The sequence below is a fragment of the Malaya genurostris genome, chromosome 2, assembly GCF_030247185.1.
Source record: "Malaya genurostris strain Urasoe2022 chromosome 2, Malgen_1.1, whole genome shotgun sequence".
Taxonomy (NCBI): Eukaryota; Metazoa; Arthropoda; class Insecta; order Diptera; family Culicidae; genus Malaya; species Malaya genurostris.
Window position 1 is genome coordinate 27,050,213 of NC_080571.1, and position 26,485 is coordinate 27,076,697.

Below are 26,485 nucleotides of genomic sequence, written 5' to 3' on the forward strand. Positions count from 1 at the left end.
AATTGTAAAAATTCAGACGAAAGTGTTCCCTAAATCAAAAAGTGAGATTATTTTATATGAAAAAAGCGATCGTTGAAGGTTTTTTAACTATTTTTTTTCAATTGGAAAGTGTTGCAAAACCTAGAATAAACGTATTAAAACGTTTCACAGTTTTGTTCAGGTACGTTTAAAGCTATGATTAATGTTCAAAGTTATGAGGTGAAGGAATGAGATGGAAATTGGAGCTGAGATGAAACAGGGAGCCCTTACCCTATTTCTGTGGCTCAGTCGACTAACTGGCGTGCTTTGTGATCTAATGTTTTCGGTTCAAGTCGCGCTGTTGCTGTCGATCTTTTGATTTTTATTTCATTCGATGTGAAGCCATGTAATTTTCAAATTTTCATTGATGTGCATCTGATAAGATGTAAAATTACAAGAATTTTTCGAACTGTGTAGTGATTTAAGTGGCTAATTCAGATTTTTCAGGTAACGTACTTACTAATGAGATGAAATAGGGAGTTGTTACCATACTTTAATACAACATCATAAGTCTTGCATTAAAACTTTGAACTTCACGAAAGTCTACTGAAAACCACCAAAAGAGCATAATCCTGCCAAGTGGACAATTTTCGAGGTTTTTAAAGCAAAGTGAGGAATCAGCATAAACCTGCGTCAAATCTTTTTCGAAATAATGCCAAATTTAAGACAATTTTGAAATCAGTTTTCAAATTGATTCGGATGGAATGAATTTCGTAGCGAAAAAACTGTCATTTTTAAATATTTTTCTTGAATATGGGTGTGTCATGTTGATTCTGAATGCAATCAGCAAGAATATCTTAGATTTTAATTATGAGTTTGAGGCTTTTTCCGTAAAAAAAAAACTTCATCCACTTTTATTTTTTTCGTGAATGTATCGATATATATAAGAATTATAACCAATCGCCTTGAAATAACTGCATTTTTTGCGAAAGTCTTCTACTGATTTACTATTATTATCATTAATTTTTGTGATTCATCTTCATTTTTGTATGAATCTGTTTCGTTGCTTCAAAACTTGTACTCTGAAAATGAATCATAAAAGTGTATCATACTTTTTTCGTTTTCGTACTACCTTGATCAAAAAGTTCCTGGCATTATCTTTTTTAATTCAGAAAAAAAACAAGATTATTAATCAAGATCGATATTGTCCTCTTCAAAGTACTTCCCATAGACTGCAACACACTTATGCCAGCGCTTGATTCAATCCCCGAAACATTTTGTCGTGAATACGACTTACTTTACTATGGGGTGCCTTTTCAAAATGTTCCCTCTGAGAGAGTGATAAGTTTTTGGTCGTGAATATCTCATGTTATATTTAATGAATCAACATAATTCTTTCTACACGCCATTGGAGATATGATCACAATTTTATGATAAAATTTTCAGTTGTGTGACATAGTCTCAAATAATTAGAAACTAAACTTTTCTGAAACGAGTATCAAAGAGGATACTTTATAAGGCGAGTTTGCCTTTCTCGTATTTTTAAAGCTCATTGCTCAGTGATCTGTGAAAGGATTTATATAATGTAACTACCAATAGAATCGAAATTTTTCAACTTAAACAAAAAAAGCATTGAAGTATTTCAATAGTACACTATTGAAAAACCTGTCTCATTTGACTCATGCCAACACCAGCCAATCAGAATGCGTTCTGAGGAAGAGAACAAAATATCTGCTGTTGTACAGCAAATCGTTCGAGAAAATGTTCAGAACAGTGTTTAATATCGTAGTGAGTTCCTCAATTTGGTCCTTCTGAAAGGCAGGAATGAATCCCGTACAGCATCCGGATAGTTTCTTTCAATGAAATGCAAATCCGAAAGCTACAAACGAAATCAGGTAAAAACAAACCTCTCAACAAAAATTGGATCAGTTTGGATTCTATCGTCGTTTGCAAAACTAGTTTCGCTTCCGACAAGAGCGATTACGTCACAGCTGCCAGTCATTTGCATAGGTGAAAAAGCAACGGTGGAGAGCATTACACAAAATCAGCCGTTCCAATGGCTCTAAAACTTTTATAAAGAACTATTAGAATTTGTTGTTCGCAAATCGAAGGGAAATATCCTCAGTTTAGTGCAAATCTAGAACAGCTTGGTTAGATTTGTGCACTTTTCGCTGTGTGAAATTCACAGAAATCGAGATCAAGTGAAGCCTTCTTTGTTTTTGCGAAAAATGTTCCAGAGTTTAATGTCGTAGAGAATTACGCAATTTGACCCTTCTGAATGCTAGAAACGAATCCCTACAGCATATTGATAGTTTCTTTCAATAAATTATGCAAATCAGAAATGAAATAATCGACATTAAAATTCTGTATGCGGCTATTTTTATAGCCGTTAGGACCGCCCATTAGTGAAAAAGCTACAAACGAAATCACGTAAAAAGAAACCTCTCAACAAAAATTGGATCAGTAAAAGTTTTGTAATGAATTATTAGGATTTCTTGCTAGCAAATCGAAGGGAAATATCCTCAGTTTAGTGCAAATCTAGAACTGTTTGATTTGATTTTTGCATACTTTTCGCTGTGTGAAATTCACAGTAAACTAGATCAAGTGAAGCCTTCTTTGTTTTTGCTAGAAATGTGGAAAAGGGGAATGCTTTTTCGAAATGTTGTTTTCGTATTCACGACATCCAGTTATGTCTCTGACATTACCCACCCGCCTTATTTTATATTCAGTTTTCGGTATGGCCATCAAAGCCAACTGCGATTTTTCCATTATCTTCCATTCATGTCGGGTGCTGAAACGCGTTCCACGGAGCGGTTTCTTGAGTCGACCGAATAGGAAAAAGTCGCCGGGGGCCAAATCAGGTGAATTCGGTGGTTGCTGAATGGTATTCGTTCAGTTTTTACGGTCTACGGTTATCCATTCTTTTATTTTGTTCATGTTTTCGTCCGTCTTCGATGTCGATGGCCTACCGCTATGTGTAACGAAATTTTTCCGATCGAATTTTCTTTGGTGACAAAAATGTAATTATTTGTGCCTTCTCGTCCTTCTTCCATGATCAGGTTCCCAACACCAGTTCCGTGGTTTTTCGTCGGCTTCGGAACGCACTCGCCGGCATCCCATCGGGAGCACAGTTGCACTAGATCACAATAAAATGTTGGAAAATCTTCATTATTCTATTAGCACCTTGGGTGGTCACCGCAACAAAACAAGTCCCATCGGGACTGCCATCTCTCGTACTGTTTTCGGTTCCGATCCTCCCGAAACCGCCGGGAGACATCCAGCCAGCATGGAAGTAACCACAAGACACAGAAGAAGAAGACGAACAAAAAGCCGAGCCGTAAAAAGGTTAGATATATTGATATTTAAAATCATCACCCCTGGTCGGGTCGGTTTCATTTCGGCAAGCAAGGGCCACGTTGTTTTGGCCACAGGAGGCAACAGCCAGAAAATGCTGAACCTTATCTAGCCTGTTTTATCATCAATTATATTAATTTTTATTAACCATGCTGTCATCCAGCCCCGGTCCGCATCCCAATTCCTCGGTTCTTCTCTTTGGACAGTTTCTACTCCCGGTCTTGGTCTTGGTCTTTGGTTGTGTTTACCTGCCCTGATGCAAGTCGCGTTTTGCTTCGATCAAAGGACGGAGCTCATTACGGTGCACAATTGGCTAGCCGGTGATACTTTGGCTTTGTCCTGCACACAATAGGAGGTGGGAGTATTTTGGTCGAACAATCCTGGATATTGTGTCTGCTCGTGTTCTCCACTGTCCAAATGTTGCCTCCTGAGCAGAGGGGGAAAAACTATCCTAGAAAAAGACCTGAAATAGATGATAAAATATTAATAAATTCTCGGTTCGTTCTTTCTTTAGGGTCATCTGCGAAAACATGAAGACAGAACTGCTGGCTGTTTTTGATTGTGTTGTTGGAAACATCAGTCGAAGTATATATTGCTTCATTTCGAGAAGTTAAACGAGAAAAATGTGTACAGATATGAATAATGAAGCGAGAAATAGATACAGCGGAGTGAGATTCGGGTTCAAGCTGATGTCGATAGCAGAAAATATGAAGTCGGACCATCTGCTCCTAGAGGTATTGGAGAGAATTTATGCATTTTGGAAGAGAAATGTGTTACATAGAATCTATGACAAAGTTGTACAATAATACGAGGTCTGTTCAAAAAGTTCCCGGAATTTTTTAATTGCGCGCGTCTGGAGAGTCCGGTGGTCAAAATTTTTTTTTTATTGTGTTGGTACATATGTCCTTAATGTATGGTAAAATTTTCAGCTGTATTCATTGTTTACATTCTGTCTTGTAGCGGCTGGTGTAGACGTGTTTTTTTGAGCTCGGCGATTTTTGTCTTGGTGACGTTGGGTGCTTCCACGTGGACGATTGTGCTTTTGTTTCGACATCATAACGTGCTGGGTCGACCGGAGCGTTCGTCGTCTTCAACGTCTTCGCGGCCATCTTGGAAACGCTTATACCACTCGTAAACACTTGTTTTTTTTTCATGGCAGACTCACCGTAGGCTTTCTGTAACATTTCGCACACTTGGTTACACTTTATTTCATTTTTCACGCAAAATTTAATACAAATTCTTCAATTCTTTCATTGCTTGAACTAACAAAAATCGCCGAGCTAAAAAAAACACGTCTACACCAGCCGCTACAAGACAGAATGTAAACAATGAATACAGCTGAAAATTTCACCATACATTAGGAACACATGTATCAACACAATAAAAAAAAATTTTGACCACCGGACTCTCCAGACGCGCGCAATTAAAAAATTCCGGGAACTTTTTGAACAGACCTCGTATAGCAATAGTTTTATTTGCTTAACATTCATAGTTTTTTTTCTGTTCGTTCGCTACTCGGAACTTCCGTTCTTCCACGGAAAATTTTTTAGAAAACCATTTCGTAGAAGATCATTTCGCCGACGGCTACTTCACCGAAAGCTATTTCACCTAAGGCCATACCGCCCTTTCCGAAATTTACACTCTGGGAGAGTAATTTGTTTTTGATCGTTAATATATTTTGTTGTATCTAACGAATCAACATATTTTTTGCTGCATGCATTGTAAATATGGTCAGGAAATTTATGGTAAAACTTTCAGTTCTATTACATAACCAAAAATAATTCACATTTCATGGGTCTTTTAATTATTAGTTTAAATACGTTTTGCTAACTTCGTGATGTGCAAGTGTTGTCCGATATTTTATTGTTCATTAGATCTGCATTGAGTAAGAGCAAATTTGGACATGACTACGTCTTGCTTTACTATGGGGCGCCTTTTAAAAATTTACTATATGTATGATAAGTTGTTGCTCGTGAATTTCTTTTGTATCAGACTATTCTGTAAACTCAGTTTCAGAATCCAACACTAAGAAACCAGATCTAAAATTGAGTCCTTTGTCCAGAATCCAAGGCCAGAGTCGAGTTGCAGAATTCTGAAACGGAAACCGATTCTGAGCCAGGATTTTGGAGTCGCGGTTACAGGTTTGTATGCAAGATGCCGCCGCTTCCGACGGCGCACAGTGGTCCAAAACTGGAAAAAAGACGGTCAAAAGTCTGTACTGACTTCCACTGATTTTTAAGAGCTAACGTGTCTGCGAACAAGTTTTACAAGATTATATTACGCTTCTTTTGAAAGTGGCACCTTAATTTTTGTTAAGGGAGTATTTTTTTCTATCTCATTTTGAAGATATAAATAGTGTAAAAAAAATTATTTTTTTAAAATATGTTCACTTTATTTTAAAAACAATTTTTTTTGGATTTATCTACGTAGAATCTACCTCTATTACCTAAGTATCTACTTTTATTTTGTTTACTTTTTGACAATTAACAATATTATAAAAAATCTAAGTGGAACTCGATACAATTTTTGTAGGCCTTTTCAAAGTTAAATATTGAAAATCCGAAAAATTATCAAAAGTTCAACACATATTAAAAAAATGGAAAAATGTTTTCCAATCAAAATATGAAAAAGTATTGCAAAAGTACAAACATTTACGAAGAGACTTCATTTTTAAACGTGTAAATAAATTGAGTTATCGCGAAGCAACACGTTTTTTAAGACGATATGTTGATCGTGCGACGCCTCACTTAGAGATGTGCGAAGCAGCTCATACCGGTGAGCAGCTCCGAACCGATCAGCTCACTAAAGGGAATCGATTCAATGTAGCAGCTCATCAGCTCTATTTCTTACTACGTTTTTCTTTCTATGCATGAACGAAATCATTGATGCACAAAGAACAATGCTATGCGAGCTAACTTGTTTCCGAATTATTATTATGTCATATTTGAGAATATCTGCAAAAGTGGCATCCCTGAATGTACCTTAGCCTACGGAGTGAGAGGTAAGATTTCTTATTGACTACGGCTCATTCAATCTGTTAAAGAAGGATAAATACACATTTGGAAAAACGAACAAAAGCTCATGCACACATTTATTCTCATTTATAACTCGCTCTTCAAGAGCCGAAAATCCGTTCAGCTTGTAGCTTGTTTCCACCTTACCAGCAGGGATGCGAGGTCACTTTAAAAAAAAATCTGTGATCAAGCCAAAAACCTGTCTGTGCAAAATCTGTGCATGTTTCCCCGTTTCCATAGTAACTAATCGGAATCATTTTGGTAAGCAAAAAAAAAGGTCTCACTATTTCCTAGCGCTCTGTAATTTTTAGTGCTAAACTGTGATCAATTTCAAAAATCTGTGATCGATTTCAGAATCTGTGTAAATCTGTGACCATTTTCAGAAATCTTTGAAAATCTGTGCCATTTTTTTTTGCTTTTTCACCTATGCAAATGACTGGCAGCTGTGACGTAATCGCTCTTGTCGGAAGCGAAACTAGCTTTGCAAACGACACAAAATACATCTGCTCGCAGTGGCGATAGAATCCAAACTGATCCAATTTTTGTTAGTAGCTTTCTTTTTACGTGATTTCGTTTGTAGCATTTTCACTAATGGGCGGTCCAAACGGCTATAAAAAAGCAGGCTACAAAATGTTAATGTCGATTATTTCATTTCGGATTTGCATAATTTATTGAAAGAAAATATCAATATGCTGTAGGGATTCGTTTCTAGCATTCAGAAGGACCAAATTGAGAAACTCACCACGATATTCAACACTTTTCGGAACATTTTTCTCGAACGATTTGTTGTACAGCGGCAGATATTTTGTTCTTTTCCTCAGAACGCGTTCTGATTGGCTGGTGTTGACATGGGTCAAATGAGACAGCTATTGATTTATGTCCACGTTTTTACTGATTCGAACCACTGTGCGGCGGGTCGGCGGCCGATTCAGCTGGCGTCGCCTTGGCGGCTTTGTGCCGTGGAGCCATCTTGGCTTCGGTTATGTGGCTGTGCCACATTAGTTATACAGGAGTCATACCATATAGGAGACATGACCCTTCCGGCGAAATGACCTATTCGGTGAAACGACCTATTCGGCGAAATGGCTTTCGGCGAAATGATCCGCTCCCGAAAATCTGAAACTGAGTTTTGAACCTGAATTCATTGTCGGAATTCAGTTCTAGAATTCAGGTCTAGAATTTGGATACAAGATTCAGTTCAATAATTCTAGAAGTGTAACTGAAACTCAGGAATTTGATTTTTGAACTTAGCTCCGGCTGTGGATTCCAGAACTGAATTTCGGAGCTGAATTCTGGATCCGAATTTGAAAACTGAATCCTGAACCGTAACTCTGTAGCTAAAATTTAGTTGCATACCGTAATCCAGGTCCAGAAGTGCTAGAATTTAATGCCGAACCAAAATCCTGGTCTCGAATTCAGTTCCAGAACATAGGTTCAGTGATCAGTTCAACATTCCCTTCTATTCGAATTCACGTCATCCGGTTATGTCTCTGATATTACCCACCCACCTTTTTATGTTTGAGGGGGTTCCCAGTTTATCAATGGTGAGCACAAATATTATTCTAGTGATATTTGAGGTTTTTTCATTGGTAAACCTGTCATCCCAAGTAACAAATCGAATGATTTTGCAGTCAATATCATTTTCATGCCAACTATACCTAGCGCCTCTTTTACAATTTTCTATAAAACCCTTTACCCAGACAAACAACTGAACTAAAAATGAAACAACCTGCACTAGGATAAATCCATGCATACACGATTAATATTTCTTTCAAACATTCTCTTTAAAACATTACTGCCAGTCAGATCTGATTTTCATGCATTCGTTATCCGTGAACATTTGGCTAAAAACAAAACGAATCCAATGCAGCAACCACCGAATTTACCTGATTTGGCCCCCTGCGACTTTTTTCTATTCGGTCGACTTAAGAAACCGCTCCGTGGAACGCACCCGTTTCAGCACCCGACATGAGAAGCTGGGCAAATTGCAGATGGTTCTAAATTCCGGGAACTTTTCGATCAAGGTAGTATACCTTTTTGTTGTCTTAAATTTGCTAACATCCTTCAAAACTTCTTAAATTTATGGATTAATTACTTTGATATCTTTTATTTCATGGATGCTGGAAAGTAGATTCATAATTAAAAATAATAAAAAAAAAAAAATTCCGGGTAAGCTTAGAATGTAATTTGCAATTCAAGTAAATAGTCACATATTTTGAGTGGGAATATGGTCCGCATTCACCTTCTTGTTCTGGAATTACAGAGTGACGAGTGTTAAAACCTTCAACTTCATGAATACTTTTAAACTATTCAGTAAGCTCTTCAAGGTTGCAAATTTGATTGCTTATTTGTCTATCAAATTCAATTCAAATATAGCGATTTCGGAAGAACCAGAAAGAGCGGTTAAAATTTTCAAAATATAACTCACATTTCCTCAGAGATGGCTGAACCGACCTTAATAAACTTAGCCATGCCGTCCCATCCAGCGTCCCTAGACCGTTTTGGTTTGTTCTCTGGCGTATAATAATGAATTCTGGGTTCGTCAACAGTTTCCAGCCGATTCTAATAACCATAACCGAAAATGCTTCCGAAGTGTGCTCGCGTTCTTTTTTTTTGTAGTTCTGATTGTAGTATGTGCAGAACTCAGCAGTAGGATATCTTTTTCATCTGCAGAATCGATACCACTACTTTACGGTGTTATTTGAAGAAGCACTAGCACCCAAATATTCATCCAACTATTGCCTCCCAAAAATGTTTTTTGAAGAACCAAAATCTGTTTGCCTCTCTTCTATAGAAAAGTTACGCTTAGTTAGAGTTCAGAACTACCTTTCAATTAATCCTGCCTGAAGCAAAATTTGTCAGCTATTATTCGGCTTAATACCATGTAGATAATGGACGCAGCTTTTTTTATTTTCTGAAATAACGGAACTTTTTTCCCGAACTGTCAGCAGAAACATATCGCTTCCGTGTATGGGTGGGACTTCTTTTCGCACCCGGATCGCACTAAAAAGTGAGTAAAAAGCAGCGTTCCGTATCGTACGTCAAGCATCGAAAAAATCGCACTTTTTCGATTGGCAAATTTCGAGCTCGATAGATGCCAGTTAAATTGGTTGATATTTCATGTCGATATCCGCCCTGATTCCCTTCGGAACAGTGCAGTCGATGAATAAATTCACACACACACCCACGTTTCTCACCAGTTTCATTCGCTATGCACATTTTATTGATGGCAAAAATCCGCATCATGCACGAAGTTTCAATGACACTTGGGTATAGGCCTGCCAAAAGTTTCATACGTCGCATTTGAAAAGCTGCATTTGAATCGTACGTAGATATAAAACCTACATCATGAACACGATGATATCTATCAACCGGTTGGCACTAGAGCCAAAGGGGAAAAATCGCACAAATGCGCATCAATTGCATAGAAAACGTCCGACTGGCGTTGAAGCTCTAGTGGCAACATAAAAACAAGAAAATAAAAAATCGCGAGCTGCCGAAAAACCAATTTCCATAATTTGTCAAATTTCGCATTTCCTACATGAGCCCTCGGCGGGTTGCCACCTCCGAGGAAGGAAGGGGAACGGAAGGACGTCATACAGCACAAAAAATGCCAAGCTGCCGATCTTGTTCGAAAAATATAACGAACATACCGACAGAATTTCAACGTCACTAAGTCACACATATGGATTCGTGTGCACCCGCACACGCGCTGCCACCTTCCTGCCGTGGACCGTCTGCCCGGGATTGGAACGGTTTCAACCCATCCACAAATGGTGGAACCAATTGACGTGCACGTCAGCAAATCCTCAGCAGCCGGAACGAGCTCCCGAACGAGGGTTGGGGGGTGGGTGGCGTTGAAATGTGTGCCACATTGAATACGGTAAAATATACGTCACCCACGTGCACATTCGCATTGTTCGCTGGGAGGTGGTGGCCATTTCGTGTATCCTTGATGGAACCAGCCTAGAATTGTACCGCTCCGATGGCAGGAAACTGTCATGTTCATGTGTGTCCTCTGATTGTTTTGTATTTTGCTAGTTTTTTTAATTTTCATTTATGAAGAAAACATGACTTCTTGATCCGTAACTTCAAATTGCTTGCCAAATCAGAGTTGACCTCCGATCTTTTTATTAGTGATGTAGGAAAATTGAATAATATGATTATTTTACTATGTTTCAAAAATATTTTGTAATTTTTTTTACAGTCCCACATATTTTTCAGTTTCGAGGCAAAATTGAGGCGCTTTGAGACAATTTTAAATAATTTGGAAAAGTTTTTAAACAATGCTTGAATCTATTTGAGACACTTTTTAAACAAATTTAAAACAATTGTGGAACAATTTGTGACGACGTTATGTAATTTCGGGACAATTTAGCATTGATTTTAAAAAAAGTTGAGATAAGTTTGAGCCAATTTAGATTGAATTTAGGGACAATTTCAATACACTTCCGTAACAGTTTTGAGACGATTTTAAAGTTTCGAGATAATATTAAGATTATTTTTAGGTTATTATAAGAAATTTAAACAATTTTGGAATGAATTATAAGAAAATTTGAGAATAGTTGAATACTTTTCATGCAAATCGAGACAATTGTGAAAAACTTTTGAGTATATTTCTAGTTTTGAAATCCAATTCATCCGGAGCCGACTTCCAGTTCCGTAGGTACAGTGCGTTAAAAACTCCAAACCGTCATTTTGAGCGACGATACGAAAGAGGGGGAAAAACCTCTAAGATTTGGCTCAAAGCTGTTTCAATTTGTAGGTCAGGTTAGTTGCTGGCCGACGAACCGACTTCGGCTAAACCGATTCCGGAAGTATAGGAAAAAGTAGTTTTGAGAAAATTTCAAACAATTTCAAGTTAATTTGAAGACAGATTCAAGACAATTTGAAAGCAATTTTGAAACAATTTTAAGAAGATTTCAGGACAATTATAAGACAATTTCAAAACAATTTTATAACATTTCTGAGACTATTTCAAGACAATATCAAGACAATTTCTGGACAATTTCAAAACAATTTCAAGACAATTTTAAGACATTTTTTGAACAATTTTTAAACAGTTTTGAAATAATTTTATGAAAATTTTTAAGCAACTTTATGACAATTTTGAGAAAATTTCGGGACAATTTTGACAATTTCATGACAATTGTAAGAAAATTTAATTTGATACAATAATGAAAAAATTCTTAAATAAGACAATTCTAAGACAGTTTCCTGAGAATTTCAAGATAATTTGAAGACAGATTTAAGACAATTTTAAAGCAATTTTGAAACAATTTTAAGACAATTCTGAAATAATTCGAATCATTTTTACCAATTTCTCAAACATGAAATTTTTGAGTCAACTTTTAGACAGTTTTGAAATATTGTGAAATTTTATGGCAATTTTAAGACATTTCTGTTACAATATTGAAAATATTCTGATATAGAACAATTTTGAGAATTATCTTAGACAGTTTAAAGACAATTTCAAGACAATTTCAACACAATTTCAAGAAAATTTCAAGACAATTTCCAGACAATTTCAAGACAATTTCAAGACAATTTCAAGACAATTTCAAGACAATTTCAAGACAATTTCAAGACAATTTCAAGACAATTTCAAGACAATTTCAAGACAATTTCAAGACAATTTCAAGACAATTTCAAGACAATTTCAAGACAATTTCAAGACAATTTCAAGACAATTTCAAGACAATTTCAAGACCATTTCAAGACAATTCAAAACAATTTCAAGACAATTTTTGAACAATTTTGAAACTGTTTTGAAATAATTTCATGAAAATTTTTAAACAATTTCACGACAATTGTAAGAAAATTGGATTTGAGGCAATATTGAAAAAAATCCTAAATAAGGCAATTCTAAGACAATTTCAAGTCATATTTTAAAACAATTTTAAGACAATTTTAAGACAATTTTAAGACAACTTTAAGACAATTTTAAGACAATTTCAAGACAATATCAAGACAATTTCAAGACAATTTCAAGACAATTTCAAGACACTTTCAAGACAATTTCAAGACAATTTCAAAGAATTTCAAGACAATTTCAAGACAATTACAAGACAATTTTAAAACAATTCTAGAACGATTCGAGACATTTTTATGAAGTTTTTGAACAAGAACAATTTTGAAATATTTTTATGACAATTTTACAGTAATATGAAGACATTTCTGAGACAATATTGAAAATATTCTGAATCAGAACAATTTTGAAATAAATCTAAGACAATTGTATGGAAATTTAATTTGAGACAATATTTAAAACATTCATAATTAAGACAATTCTAAGACAATTTTAAGGCAATTTTAAGACAATTTTATGACAATTTTATGACAATTTTATAACAATTTTATGACAATTTTGTGACAATTTTATGACAATTTTATGACAATTTTATGAAAATTTCATGATAATTTTATGACAATTTTATGGCAATTTTATGACAATTTTATGAGCATTTTATGACAATTTTATGAAAATTTCATGAAAATTTTATAACAATTTTATGGCAATTTTATGACAAGTTTTTTTGATAATTCTATGACAATTTTTTGACAATTTTATGAAAAAATGTATGACAATTTTACGACAATTTTGTGACAATTTTATGACAATTTTATGGCAATTTTATGACAATTTTTTTTTGATAATTCTATGACAATTTTTTGACAATTTTATGAAAAAATGTATGACAATTTTATGACAATTTTATGACAATTTTATGACAATTTTACAGTAATATGAAGACATTTCTGAGACAATATTGAAAATATTCTGAATCAGAACAATTTTGAAATAAATCTAAGACAATTGTATGGAAATTTAATTTGAGACAATATTTAAAACATTCATAATTAAGACAATTCTAAGACAATGTTAAGGCAATTTTATGACAATTTTATGACAATTTTATAACAATTTTATGACAATTTTATGACAATTTTATGACAATTTTATGGCAATTTTATGACAATTTAATGACAATTTTATGACAATTTTATGACAATTTTATGACAATTTTATGAAAATTTTATGACAATTTTATGACAATTTTATGACAATTTTATGGTAATTTTATGACAAGTTGTTTTGATAATTCTATGACAATTTTTTGACAATTTTATGAAAAAATGTATGACAATTTTATGACAATTTTGTGACAATTTTATGACAATTTTATGGCAATTTTATGACAATTTTTTTTTGATAATTCTATAACAATTTTTTGACAATTTTATGAAAAAATGTATGACAATTTTATGACAATTTTATGACAATTTTATGACAATTTTATGACAATTTTATGAAAATTTTATGACAATTTTATGTTAATTTTATGACAGTTTTATGACAATTTTATGGAAATTTGTTGAAAAATTATGACTATTTTATGATAATTTTATGACAATTTTATGACAATTTTATGACAATTTTATGACAATTTTATGACAATTTTATGACAATTTTATGACAATTTTATGACAATTTTATAAAAATTTTATGACAATTTTATGGCAGTTTTATGACATTTTAATGACAATTTTATGACATTTTTATGACATTTTTATGACATTTTTATGACAATTTTATGACAATTTTATGATAATTTTATGATAATTTTATGACAATTTTAAGACAATTTTTTGACAATTTTATGACAATTTTATGACAATTTTATGACAATTTTATAACAATTTTATAACAATTTTATGACAATTTTATGACAATTTAATGATAATTTTATGACAATTTTATGACAATTTTATGACAATTTTATGAAAATTTTATGACAATTTTATGGCAACTTTATGACAATTTTATGTTAATTTTGTGACTATTTTATGAGAATTTCATTAGATTTTTATGACAATTTTGTAGCAATTTTATGAGAATTTTATGACATTTTTGGGGCAATTTGATGACAACTTTATGATCATTTTTAGACAATTTTATGACAATTTCAAGACAATATCAAAACAATGTCAAGACAATTTCAAGATAAATTCAAGACAATTTTAAACAATTTCTGGACAATTTCAATACAATTGTTAGACAATTTCAAGTCAAAATGAAAATTATAACTTCTTCATTTTTTAAAAGACACGGACGGGATAACCATCAATCTGTTGGTTTTAATTACAGCTTTAAAATAAAAAAAAAAATTAGAACCCTGATTTTTTTTTATTTAACCTTTTCGGATTGTTTTGTAACGATTGAGGTAAAAAAATCAAAAAAATTTTTTAGTGTATATTTTTTTAGAGTGCTCAAACGATTCCGTACAACGTCTTCCTGAACGCCATTTTTGTACAATTAACGATTTGAAAAAGGCAATTTTCTTGAAATGCAAAATCACATACGCTCTTTTGAAAAATCAGTCGTGAGTCGGATTCACCTCTCCATCGGTTCAAAACGTATGGTTTCTCATACTGAAGCCATGTGCAAAGTTTCATTTAAATCGGAGAAGGTCGAGTCTGATGATCTGCTAAGCATTTCTGGAATTGCTCTCATAAGTGAATATGTCTAAATTTTGAAAGTGGTATTTATATATACGATTCAAAGTCTTTTAAATAGTACTGGTTGTCCGTTTTCTGGTCCGAAGTGGTGAATGACTTTAAGGTTAAAAGCTGTGTAATCGAAAATAAAAAATAACTCCGTTTGTTTCCATTTCTTCATTTTTAGGAAATAAGGACTACCTATTTGTATTTGTATGATATTTGAGATGTTTGTACGATTTTTTGGGAGTATCGTATGCTCATTTGATAGTTTTTCCAATGATTAATAAGTTTTGAAGGTATTCGTATTTCTTTTTTTAAGTTAGCGTTCTACTCCATGTTCACGTGTTTATCCAATCCTAAAGAGTCCCTTTCCTTATCACTATGTTTTTGAATATTCCACATTTCGAAAATATAACAAAATGTATTTGATTCGCTGAGATTTTCTCAAGACTTCAACTAATCAGAAACTTCTTATGTTCGAGTTTATCGGTTAACGATACGCTTTGGAAAAAATACTGCTGTATTATCCCACCGTATGATATATCATACGTTCAAATGTCACCAACAATTTTTTATTGTTAAACATATCAATTTGGAATTTCACTTCTGAAATAACTGATTTGAATCATTGGCAATGGTTTGTTAAAAGATGGAAGTATTACCTTTTTGTTTTGAACATAAGATTCACAGGAATATGTTGCTTATTTTTCTTTGGTCATTTGTCAAGGTTACAATACAAATAAAACGTTGACACTTGAAATCAATTTTAATATACAAAGAAATTAGAAGTGTAATCTATCAACTAGTGCTCTAGTGCTGATTCCTAAACTTTTGGTGATCACCACTTAATCACCACTTGTTGATCCATGCCAAACCATGACTTTTTTGCGTTGCATTGGTAGCTTTTGCAATGCTGCTGGCTGGTCTTCATTCCAGATGCGACAATTTTGCTTGTTGATGTATCCATTCAACCATAAATAAGCTTCGTCGCTGAACACAACTTTTCGATAAAAAAGTGGATCTTCCTCCAACTTTGTCAGCACATGATTAAATTATACACCAAACTGAACAAGTTTGACAATGAAACAAGACACGATTCACACGTGATCTGTCAAAAACAGTGTTGCCAAAAAGATATCAGCAAAAAAATTCACCGCTCAGTGGTCAAAATCTTTAAAATGAAATGATGAATTCATTTTCTCAAATATGGTTGAATCGAGAATTTTGACTGGGTTCGGTTCCAAACATTTTTAATTTGAAGTATTTTGATTAATCTTGCAGAAGATAATATGAGAAAGACATCATTACACAGTTATGTGGTTTGAAACAGGTTTTTTGCTAAGAAATTTAAATTGTAACTTATTGAATTGCCACTTATATACTCGAATCCTTTCCCCCGCTAGACCCTCGCCGGACCGATTGAACCGAGCCGATCCCAGATTCCTGCGGCGGGTTACTTCAAAGCCCTAGCGGATGCGGCCCGAACCGTTGTGATCCTTTTCCGAGGGCCATAATTGCGCCAATCAAAAACACATGAGAGAAATAATGATGTCGCTGTCGCTGTCCCTGCCGAAGCCGGAATGAGCTCGGAGTTAGATGACACATTACTCTCGAAGCGGGCGAGCGGAAAAGGTTCAATCTTCCCGGAATCATCACACGATTCGGCCAGCAGTTCCAATAAAGTTTTATGACTTTACGATCCTTGCAGCAAGCAGGCAAGAATAAAGGCAACGTGAGACACTTCGGAAGACTTGTCATCAGCGCAGTCCGTTTTTTTTTGTGTGGATGCCAAGCCACCGACGGAACACGACGGATGGACAAAACTCACAATAAACTATGAACCCCGAGAACCGGTCTGTTGCGCGAACCGGTGCAGGCCGGCTTCTGGGGCCTCTGAGGTCTTTTGTTGTCAAGTCGGGTTCTCGTCGTAAAGTGATTCAATTAGAGGTTATATAGGCATTCCCATTGCACCTCCAATTGGGCTCTGTCCTGCCGGCACGAAATATATTTTTTTTTTTAGATCATCCATCCATCGGACAAACACAAAAAAAAAAGAAACAAATTCAGCTGAGGTTATCGGTCATAATTAAGTTGTAAAGTTCCTTTTTTTCCTTGGATGCTGGTAGTGCGTCGTTGGGACGAAAGGATTCGAATGTCCCACGGCAAAACAGAGTTTATGACACTCGGTAGCTTCCAGTGGTTGTTGTTTTTTCTGTTCTGTTCTGTACTCTATTCTAGCCTATTCACGACATTCCGGCACCGGAATGTTCAAAGTAATCTTCGCCTACAAACCTCAATTAGGCAGGCCGAGCGTGTGATTTTGCTGTGATTTGTGGGACTTGCATTGTCTTTCGCTACTTGCCCGGTGATCAATGCCAAGGTTCCTGGACAGCCCCAGCCAGCATCACAGTCTTATCAGACAGGGCAGGGGCTGCTGTTGCTGTGATGATGATTGCGTGTGCATTACAGACCCCGAACATGGCACCTTTCGCAAACACACACTGCCTTCCCCATTGTGGCATCCCGTTTTACATATTTCTCATCAGCGATGGCAGTCGAGTTAAGCGGAGTGTCCATTGCATGATACTGGCTAATTCCTACGAAACGATGATGATTTGCGGCAACCAACCCCGCTAATTAATATCCACCTTGTGATTACTGGTTTCGCGGACTGTTTGTGCATCGACGAGTGCGCTAGTGCTTGTGCTTCTGCTTGTGAGTATGTTTTACTTATTTTTTTTTTGCGGCACAAGGCCTCACGGAATGCGTGTCAGTAGCACGTGTCCGATGATGGACAGCGGCGAGGGTGTGGAACAGATTTCGTGCTTACGACGCTTACTGTAGGGGGCGTCGTTCCCAGCGAGGGTCACCGGTGCCGCACTATCTCGATTATCACTAGAAAAACTCTCCAATTTTCTTTAGAAACGAGCTAGTCGTTAAATTTCTAACCGGATTGAGCGAAGGTTTCTGATTTGTTGAGAGTTTTTGTTAGAAATTACTCTATCAATTCAAAGCGCTATCAATATGAATGCCTGAAAACCCCTGTTCAAAATTGCAGCTAAATACATCACAAAAAAATGGTTGTCGATCGAGCGCACCGAAATTCCTTCTAGGTTTAGAAGCACTATTAAGAATACGAAACGAAGTCCGATCGAAACCCCAATTCGAAGATTATTCTGAACGAGACTTAATAGAAATTTTGGTCTGATTTGGCCAACTGCTCCCAGAGTGTGACTACTGACTGGCTACATCGGACGAAACCTAAAATGAAAATCATCCGAAAAAAAACTAAAATTAAACAGCAACAGAACTGCAACTTCTAGAAATCTTTACTGCTGTTAATCTTAACGGAAACTGTACTCACAATAAACCGAAACTACACTAGAACTAAACTGAAACATTATAGAAACCTAACTGAATCTGAACTGGAACTAAACTGAAACTCAAACCAAACTGTTACTGACCCAACCTCAAGCTAAAAATAAACTGAAACCAAATTGAACTAAAACAAAACCGTAGTTAACTTAAACTAAACTGAAACTGAACTAAAACATAACTAAAGCAAAACTATAAATGTACTTCGGGGATCGGGTATAATCGATGCAAACAAACAAATCTGAACTGAAACAAAACACATATGAAACTTTACTTGAATTATAACTAACAGTTCAGTTTCAGTTCAGTTGCTATTCAATTTAAGTTAATTTCAATTTAGCTACAGTTAAGTTTTAGCTTAGCTCAATTTTAGTTTCAGTTTATTTTAAGCTCTGTTTTTTTAAGTTTAGTTTCAGTTAAGTGTTAGTAAAATGAAACTGAACCCAAATAAAGCTGAAATCAAACTGAAAATAAACTTGAACAAACCTGGCACTAAAAGTAAATCACAAATCAAATCAAACCAAAATCAAACAAATACTAAACTTAAACTTATCTGGACACTACCTTGAACTAATCACAAATAAAACTGAAACCACACTTACACTAAACCGAAGCAATACTGCAACTCAATTGAAATTGAACTGAAATGAAACGGCCACCAAAATGGAGAAAAAATCTCAGTTGAAGCTAAACAGAAATTATACTGGAACAAAACTGAAACTAAACCAAAGAAAACCAGATTCTAAAACGAAACCAAACTAAAACTTTAACGAAACTCTAATAATAACCGTAATAAAACTAAAACCAAACTGAAACAGAAACGAAACTCTACTAAAACTAAACTGCAACTAAACACAAGCTTAAGTGAAACCGTACTATTACTTGACAGAAAATTACCTGAACGAAATTCAAAGTGTACTAAAACTGAAATCAAACTATGCAGTCATAGAATCTAAACTAAAACAGTACAGCACTGAACTAAACTGAAGCTGCACCTAAACCTAAGTAAGACTAAAACTGAACTGAAACTAAATTGATACTGAACAGGACATAACGTTAATCTGGAATATAAATTAACGTAAACTTCATTGGAAATTAACTGCATCTAAACTGGAACCTACCCAAAAGAATACTGAAATTTAACTTAACCGACACTAAACAAAAAATTGACTAACACTTAACTGGAACTAAGATAAAAAGAAACCCTTTTTAATCCACCTAGTGGTGTGATAATTATGTAATAAAAGTATGAAATATATTTTCATGAGGCCGTTATGAAAGAAGAGAAAGTTTCATAACGGCCTCATGAAAATATATTTCATACTTTTATTAAATAATTCGAAAAATATATTTCATACTTTTATTATTAAATTCGGATACTAATTTTGACACCTATTGATTCAGATTGATTCGAGTAGTTCACAAAAGCATGCTCCAGTGTTTATGTCACACAGTCGGCATCATTCTTCCAACCTAGTGCTTGACATTCGCGATGCATATTTGTATGAGAAGAGTGATGCTAATCTAAAAAAAACCCTTCTTAGTCCACTTAGTGGAATTTTCATATATCTTGAAAAATCACCATAGGGGGGAGTACATGAAATTTTCGAAATCGAAAAAAAATTTTTGATGCCAAAAGGCTTAGAATTGCATGAAATGTCGAGATTTAGTGTCATGTCGAAAACAAATATTTTTGAAAAAAATCGACTTTTTGGGACTTAGAAAATATATAAAAAATTTTCCAAGTCCCAGAAAGTTGATTTCTTCAAAAAAAATTTTTTTGAGTTGACACTAAATTTCGATGTTTCATGCAGTTCTATGAGTTTCGGCATCAAAATAAATTTTCGATTTTGGAAATTTCATGTACTCCCCCCTATGGTGCTTTTTCAAGATCGAAAATTGTCAAACCTTTACCACCGGGCAGCACCCTTTACGCATGTCCGATTTAGCTCAAATTTAGCATGAAGGCTTTTTTCGAGGTGCTTAAACTTTTGAGCACTAGAGCTTAACTAAAATAGAGGTGATCCCAAAATTTTGGCACCCTTATATATATAAGAGCGGTAAAAATCAACGTGTTTTGTCGGTTACGTCACATATACCATCATATATCTAGTACCAAAAGTCACCACCATTTGATCTTCGAACTTGATCAATGGCCCGACAGTAGCTTTCAAACGAGCCCAAGTTTGTTAAAATCGGATCAGCCATCTCTGAGAAAATTGAGCGCGTTCAAATATCTTCGAAAAGTACACACACACATACACACATACGCACACACACATACACACACAGACATTTTCTGATCTCGCCGAACTGAGTCGAATGGTATATAACACTATGGGTCTCCGAGGCTCCGTTCGAAAGTTGGTTTTTCCAGCAATTCTAATACCTTTCTATAGAGAAAGGCAAAATCGGAACTTAAAATAAACTAAACTTGAGCTAAACTAAAACTTAACTGTAGCTAAATTGAAATTAACTGAAATTGAATTGCAACTGAACTGAAACTGAACTGAAACGAAACTGAAACTAAATTGAAACTAGACCGAAACTGAACTGAAACTAAACTGAAACTGAAATGAAACTTAACTGAAACTGAACTGAAACTAAGCTGAAACTTAACTGAAACTAAAGTGAAACTACAATGAAACTAAACTGAAAATAAATTGACACTAAACTGTAACTAAACTGAAACTATACTGAAATTAAACTGAAATTAAACTGAAAATAAACTGACACTAAACTGAAGCTGAACTGAAAATAAACTGACACTAAACTGAAACTAAACTGAAACTAAACTGAAACTAAACTGAAACTAAACTGAAACTAAACTGAAACTAAACTGAAACTAAACTGAAACTAAACTGAAACTAAACTGAAACTAAATTGAAACTAAACTGAAACTAAACTGAAACTAAACTGAAACTAAACTGAAACTAAACTGAAACTAAACTGAAACTAAACTGAAACTAAACTGAAACTAAACTGAAACTAAACTGAAACTAAACTGAAACTAAACTGAAACTAAACTGAAACTAAACTGAAACTAAACTGAAACTAAACTGAAACTAAACTGAAACTAAACTGAAACTAAACTGAAACTAAACTAAAACTAAAACTAAACTGAAACTAAACTGAAACTAAACTGAAACTAAACTGAAAATAAACTGACACTAAACTGAAGCTGAACTGAAACTAAACTGAAACTAAACTGAAACTAAACTGAAACTAAACTGAAACTAAACTGAAACTAAACTGAAACTAAACGAAACTGAAACTAAACAGAAACTGAATTGAAACTATACTGAAACTAAACTGAAACTGAACTGAAACTAAACTGAAACTAAACTGAAACTTAACTGAACCTTAACTGAAACCAAACCAAAACTAACCGGAAACTAAACTGAAACTATACTAAAACTTAGCCGAAACTTAATTAAAACTTATTTGTAACTAATTTGTAACCTAATTTAAACTTAACTGAAACAAAATCGAAATTGAACTGAAACTAAACTAAAACTTAAATGAAACTATACTGAATCTATCATACAATATGAAACAAAATAAAAACTAAAGCGAAATGAAGCCAAACTTATATGAATCAAAACAGAAACTTTACTGGAAATAAACTTGAGCATCTCAAAAGTTAAATTGAAGCAAAAACAGAAATGAACTGGAACTAAGCTCAAAGCAATCTTAGAACAACTACTTAGAACTAAACTGAAAAAAACGAACCTAAAACTTAACTGAAATTCAATAGGAATTGAAACGTGCCTCAAACTTGTAACAAAATAAAACTAAACTGAAGCAAAACGGAAACTAGACTAAATCTTTGAACCTGAACAAAACTAAAACTGATATGAAACTGGAACAAAACTGAAAAAAAATGAAAACAAACTGAAGGGAAACTGAAACAAAACATAAACTACACCAAAACTTAATCGAATTTAAAATGAAACAAAAACCAAATAAACTATAACTATATATAAATATAAAAAAAAACTTTACTGAACTGAACTGCAACTAAACTGAAACTTGAACGAAACCATACTAAGATTTTCCCAAAAATTAAGAGAACTAAATTAAAACATACTGAAAATAAATTGAAACTAAACTGTACCTGGATATGTTACTATCCTGCTTTTTTATACTGATCGTACAACTTATGATGTTGGTTTATTTTAGTTTTTGGCACCTATTGCGTTATTGAAGATCGCTTTCTTATGTGGAAGATCTCGTAGAATAAGTGATATTCACTTAAGATAAATTGAAACTAAACTTATATTAAGCAGAAACAAAGATGAAAATAAATTTAACCGAAATTAAACAAAAACTTAATCGAAACTAAAGTGAAACTACACCGAAACTAAACAAAACCTAAACTAAACTCAAACTCAAACCAACCTGAAACTAAACTGGAAGTGAACAAAAATGAAACTGAAACCAAACAGAAACTCAATCGAAACTAAATTGTAAGTAAAGAAAAAATATTTTTTCTTTGTTATTTTTGACGTCTTTCAGTTATAGTTCATGTAAATTTAAATACTGCTTCTCTATTCCTACACAATCAAAACAAATTGATTCGTTTTAAGACAGTTGTCGAACAGATGCACATAACTAAACCATAACACAAGTATATCAACAGTTGATATTAATAACAATTTGTGTTATTTTGAGATATTTAACAAATGAACACGGTTGAAAGTTTAAACTTATGATAACAATATAATAACAAAATCATTTATGATGTTTTATTATCATTTGAAAGACTCATGATAACTTTCATTAATTGAAAAAATGAGTTCTTCCGTTACTTTATATCGAACTATAATGATCAGAATTTCAAAAAAACTAAACGAAGAATCCAGATCACTAAATAAAGTATTCATTTAATAAAATAAATCATTCAACAATTTTTGATTGGAACGATGCTTAAAGTTGGCTGTGGTATAGTTTTTCTGTGTTAAATTTGCTATCTAATTTATCAAAACTATTGTTATAAATTCCTGCTGTCGGGCTTCTGTAGTTATATCAAATTCAATAATAATTGTGATACAAACGTTTCAAAATCTGTTACGATTTTGTTCCCGCTAGAGACTTTTTTGTTATGATTTTTCTTTTTTAACACCTTACCAGCCTAAAATATTTCAAACTTTGTTACAAAATATTTCTGAAATATTGTTATAATTCTGTTATTTACATCTGATCGGGTTTTCATTGAATTAAATTTATTCGGATGTTCAGTTCAGTTTCAGTTCAGTTTCAGTTCAGTTTCAGTTCAGTTTCAGTTTCAGTTCAGTTTCAGTTCAGTTTCAGTTCAGTTTCAGTTCAGTTTCAGTTCAGTTTCAGTTCAGTTTCAGTTCAGTTTCAGTTCAGTTTCAGTTCAGTTTCAGTTCAGTTTCAGTTCAGTTTCAGTTCAGTTTCAGTTCAGTTTCAGTTCAGTTTCAGTTCAGTTTCAGTTCAGTTTCAGTTCAGTTTCAGTTCAGTTTCAGTTCAGTTTCAGTTCAGTTTCAGTTCAGTTTCAGTTCAGTTTCAGTTCAGTTTCAGTTCAGTTTCAGTTCAGTTTCAGTTCAGTTTCAGTTCAGTTTCAGTTCAGTTTCAGTTCAGTTTCAGTTCAGTTTCAGTTCAGTTTCAGTTCAGTTTCAGTTCAGTTTCAGTTCAGTTTCAGTTCAGTTTCAGTTCAGTTTCAGTTCAGTTTCAGTTCAGTTTCAGTTCAGTTTCAGTTCAGTTTCAGTTCAGTTTCAGTTCAGTTTCAGTTCAGTTTCAGTTCAGTTTCAGTTCAGTTTCAGTTCAGTTTCAGTTCAGTTTCAGTTCAGTTTCAGTTCAGTTTCAGTTCAGTTTCAGTTCAGTTTCAGTTCAGTTTCAGTTCAGTTTCAGTTCAGTTTCAGTTCAGTTTCAGTTCAGTTTCAGTTCAGTTTCAGTTCAGTTTCAGTTCAGTTTCAGTTCAGTTTCAGTTCAGTTTCAGTTCAGTTTCAGTTCAGTTTCAGTTCAGTTTCAGTTCAGTTTCAGTTCAGTTTCAGTTCAGTTTCAGTTCAGTTTCAGTTCAGTTTCAGTTCAGTTTCAGTTCAGTTTCAGTTCAGTTTCAGTTCAGTTTCAGTTCAGTTTCGGTTCAGTTTCAGTTCAGTTTCAGTTCAGTTTCAGTTCAGTTTCGGTTCAGTTTCAGTTCAGTTTCAGTTCAGTTTCGGTTCAGTTTCAGTTCAGTTTCAGTTCAGTTTCAGTTCAGTTTCAGTTCAGTTTCAGTTCAGTTTCAGTTCAGTTTCAGTTCAGTTTCAGTTCAGTTTCAGTTCAGTTTCAGTTCAGTTTCAGTTCAGTTTCAGTTCAGTTTCAGTTCAGTTTCAGTTCAGTTTCAGTTCAGTTTCAGTTCAGTTTCAGTTCAGTTTCAGTTCAGTTTCAGTTCAGTTTCAGTTCAGTTTCAGTTCAGTTTCAGTTCAGTTTCAGTTCAGTTTCAGTTCAGTTTCAGTTCAGTTTCAGTTCAGTTTCAGTTCAGTTTCAGTTCAGTTTCAGTTCAGTTTCAGTTCAGTTTCAGTTCAGTTTCAGTTCAGTTTCAGTTCAGTTTCAGTTCAGTTTCAGTTCAGTTTCAGTTCAGTTTCAGTTCAGTTTCAGTTCAGTTTCAGTTCAGTTTCAGTTCAGTTTCAGTTCAGTTTCAGTTCAGTTTCAGTTCAGTTTCAGTTCAGTTTCAGTTCAGTTTCAGTTCAGTTTCAGTTCAGTTTCAGTTCAGTTTCAGTTCAGTTTCAGTTCAGTTTCAGTTCAGTTTCAGTTCAGTTTCAGTTCAGTTTCAGTTCAGTTTCAGTTCAGTTTCAGTTCAGTTTCAGTGCAGTTTCAGTTTCAGTTTCAGTTCAGTGCAATATAGTTCAATATAGGTCTAATTTAGTTACAATTTGGTTTCAATTTAATTGCAATTTAGTTTTTATTTAGTTACAATTTAGTTTCAATTGAGTTACATTTTAGTTATTATTTAGATATAATTTAGTTTTAATTTAGTCTCAATTTAGTTACAATTTAGGTTCAGTTTAATTACAATGTAGTTTCAATTTAATTTTTTTTAGTTACAATTTAGTTTCAATGCAGTTTTGATTTAGTCTCAATTTAGTTACAATGTGGATTCAATTGAATATAAGTTAGTTCAGTTTCAATTAACATCCACTATTTTTAGTTCAATTTCAGTTCAAATTCTGTTCAATTTCAGATTAGTTTCAGTTTGTTTCTAGCTCAAAACAGGTTAGATTTAGTTTGTTTTCAGTTAGGTTTCAGTTCGGGTTTAATTTCGTTTAGTTTAGTGTGGTTGAAAACTATGAAAATTAATCTTGAAATTGACTAAAGTTATCCGTAATGATGCCTTGTTATAGATTGAACATTTTATTGTTGTATTTTTTCATTCAACTTATCGAACGGGTTGAAAATAATTTCTGTGCACAAATTTACCTAAAACAAGGAAATAAATTCCAATCATTTGGATAATTTGGAATTTTCATCAAATTTCCCAGAAAACGTGTTTAATGGTAAGAGAAATTAACTGAAAATCTGCTTGAAAGCGGAGAAAGAATTATCTTGAAAGCTTTGAAGGCACTGTAAACACTTCTAATCGTACCTTTACTACACAAATCCCGATCAGTAAACAATAGCAAATTCATAACAGAGTGTAATTCTCAAAACAAATGTGAATATATAAATCTGGTCTGGTTGGTAGTTGGAGTAACTAAATTTTCGAGCAAGATTCAAAGTTTATATGACATTATATTATAGGTTGGTTTTTAGATTTTGGTTTCTTATTTGTTAAATGGTGAAGGAGTCGATGAACGAGTATAACTGTAAATGTTGCTTACGATACCGGTGGTCACACAGTAGTCAGGTAGTGCTCATTTCAGAGTAGCTCAAGTGCAGAGCAGTTCTACAGATCGCAGTCGATTTTCAGTTTCTATTATTTATCTCTGACGCATATTTTTAATAGATGGATACATTCTTTTGTTTTAAATAGTAGTTGTAAATTTGATTTTTTTAAAAAGTAGTTAACATCATTAACTTAAAACAAACTCTATTGTTTGAAACTAAATAGATAATTCTTACGTCAACTTTTATGAACATTCGATTTCTAAATATCAGCACTTTGCTTCTATCAATATTCACCTGAAGCAAGCCGGCTCTAATTGGTGTGTATCGTTTACTAAATCATTGAAATCAGCAGAACAGTTTTTTGCTACTGAGTCTACACAACAAATCTGTCATGAGTAGCGATAAAAAAATGTTTCAAATCCCAGCCACTTTAGAACTAACTGAAACTTAAACCG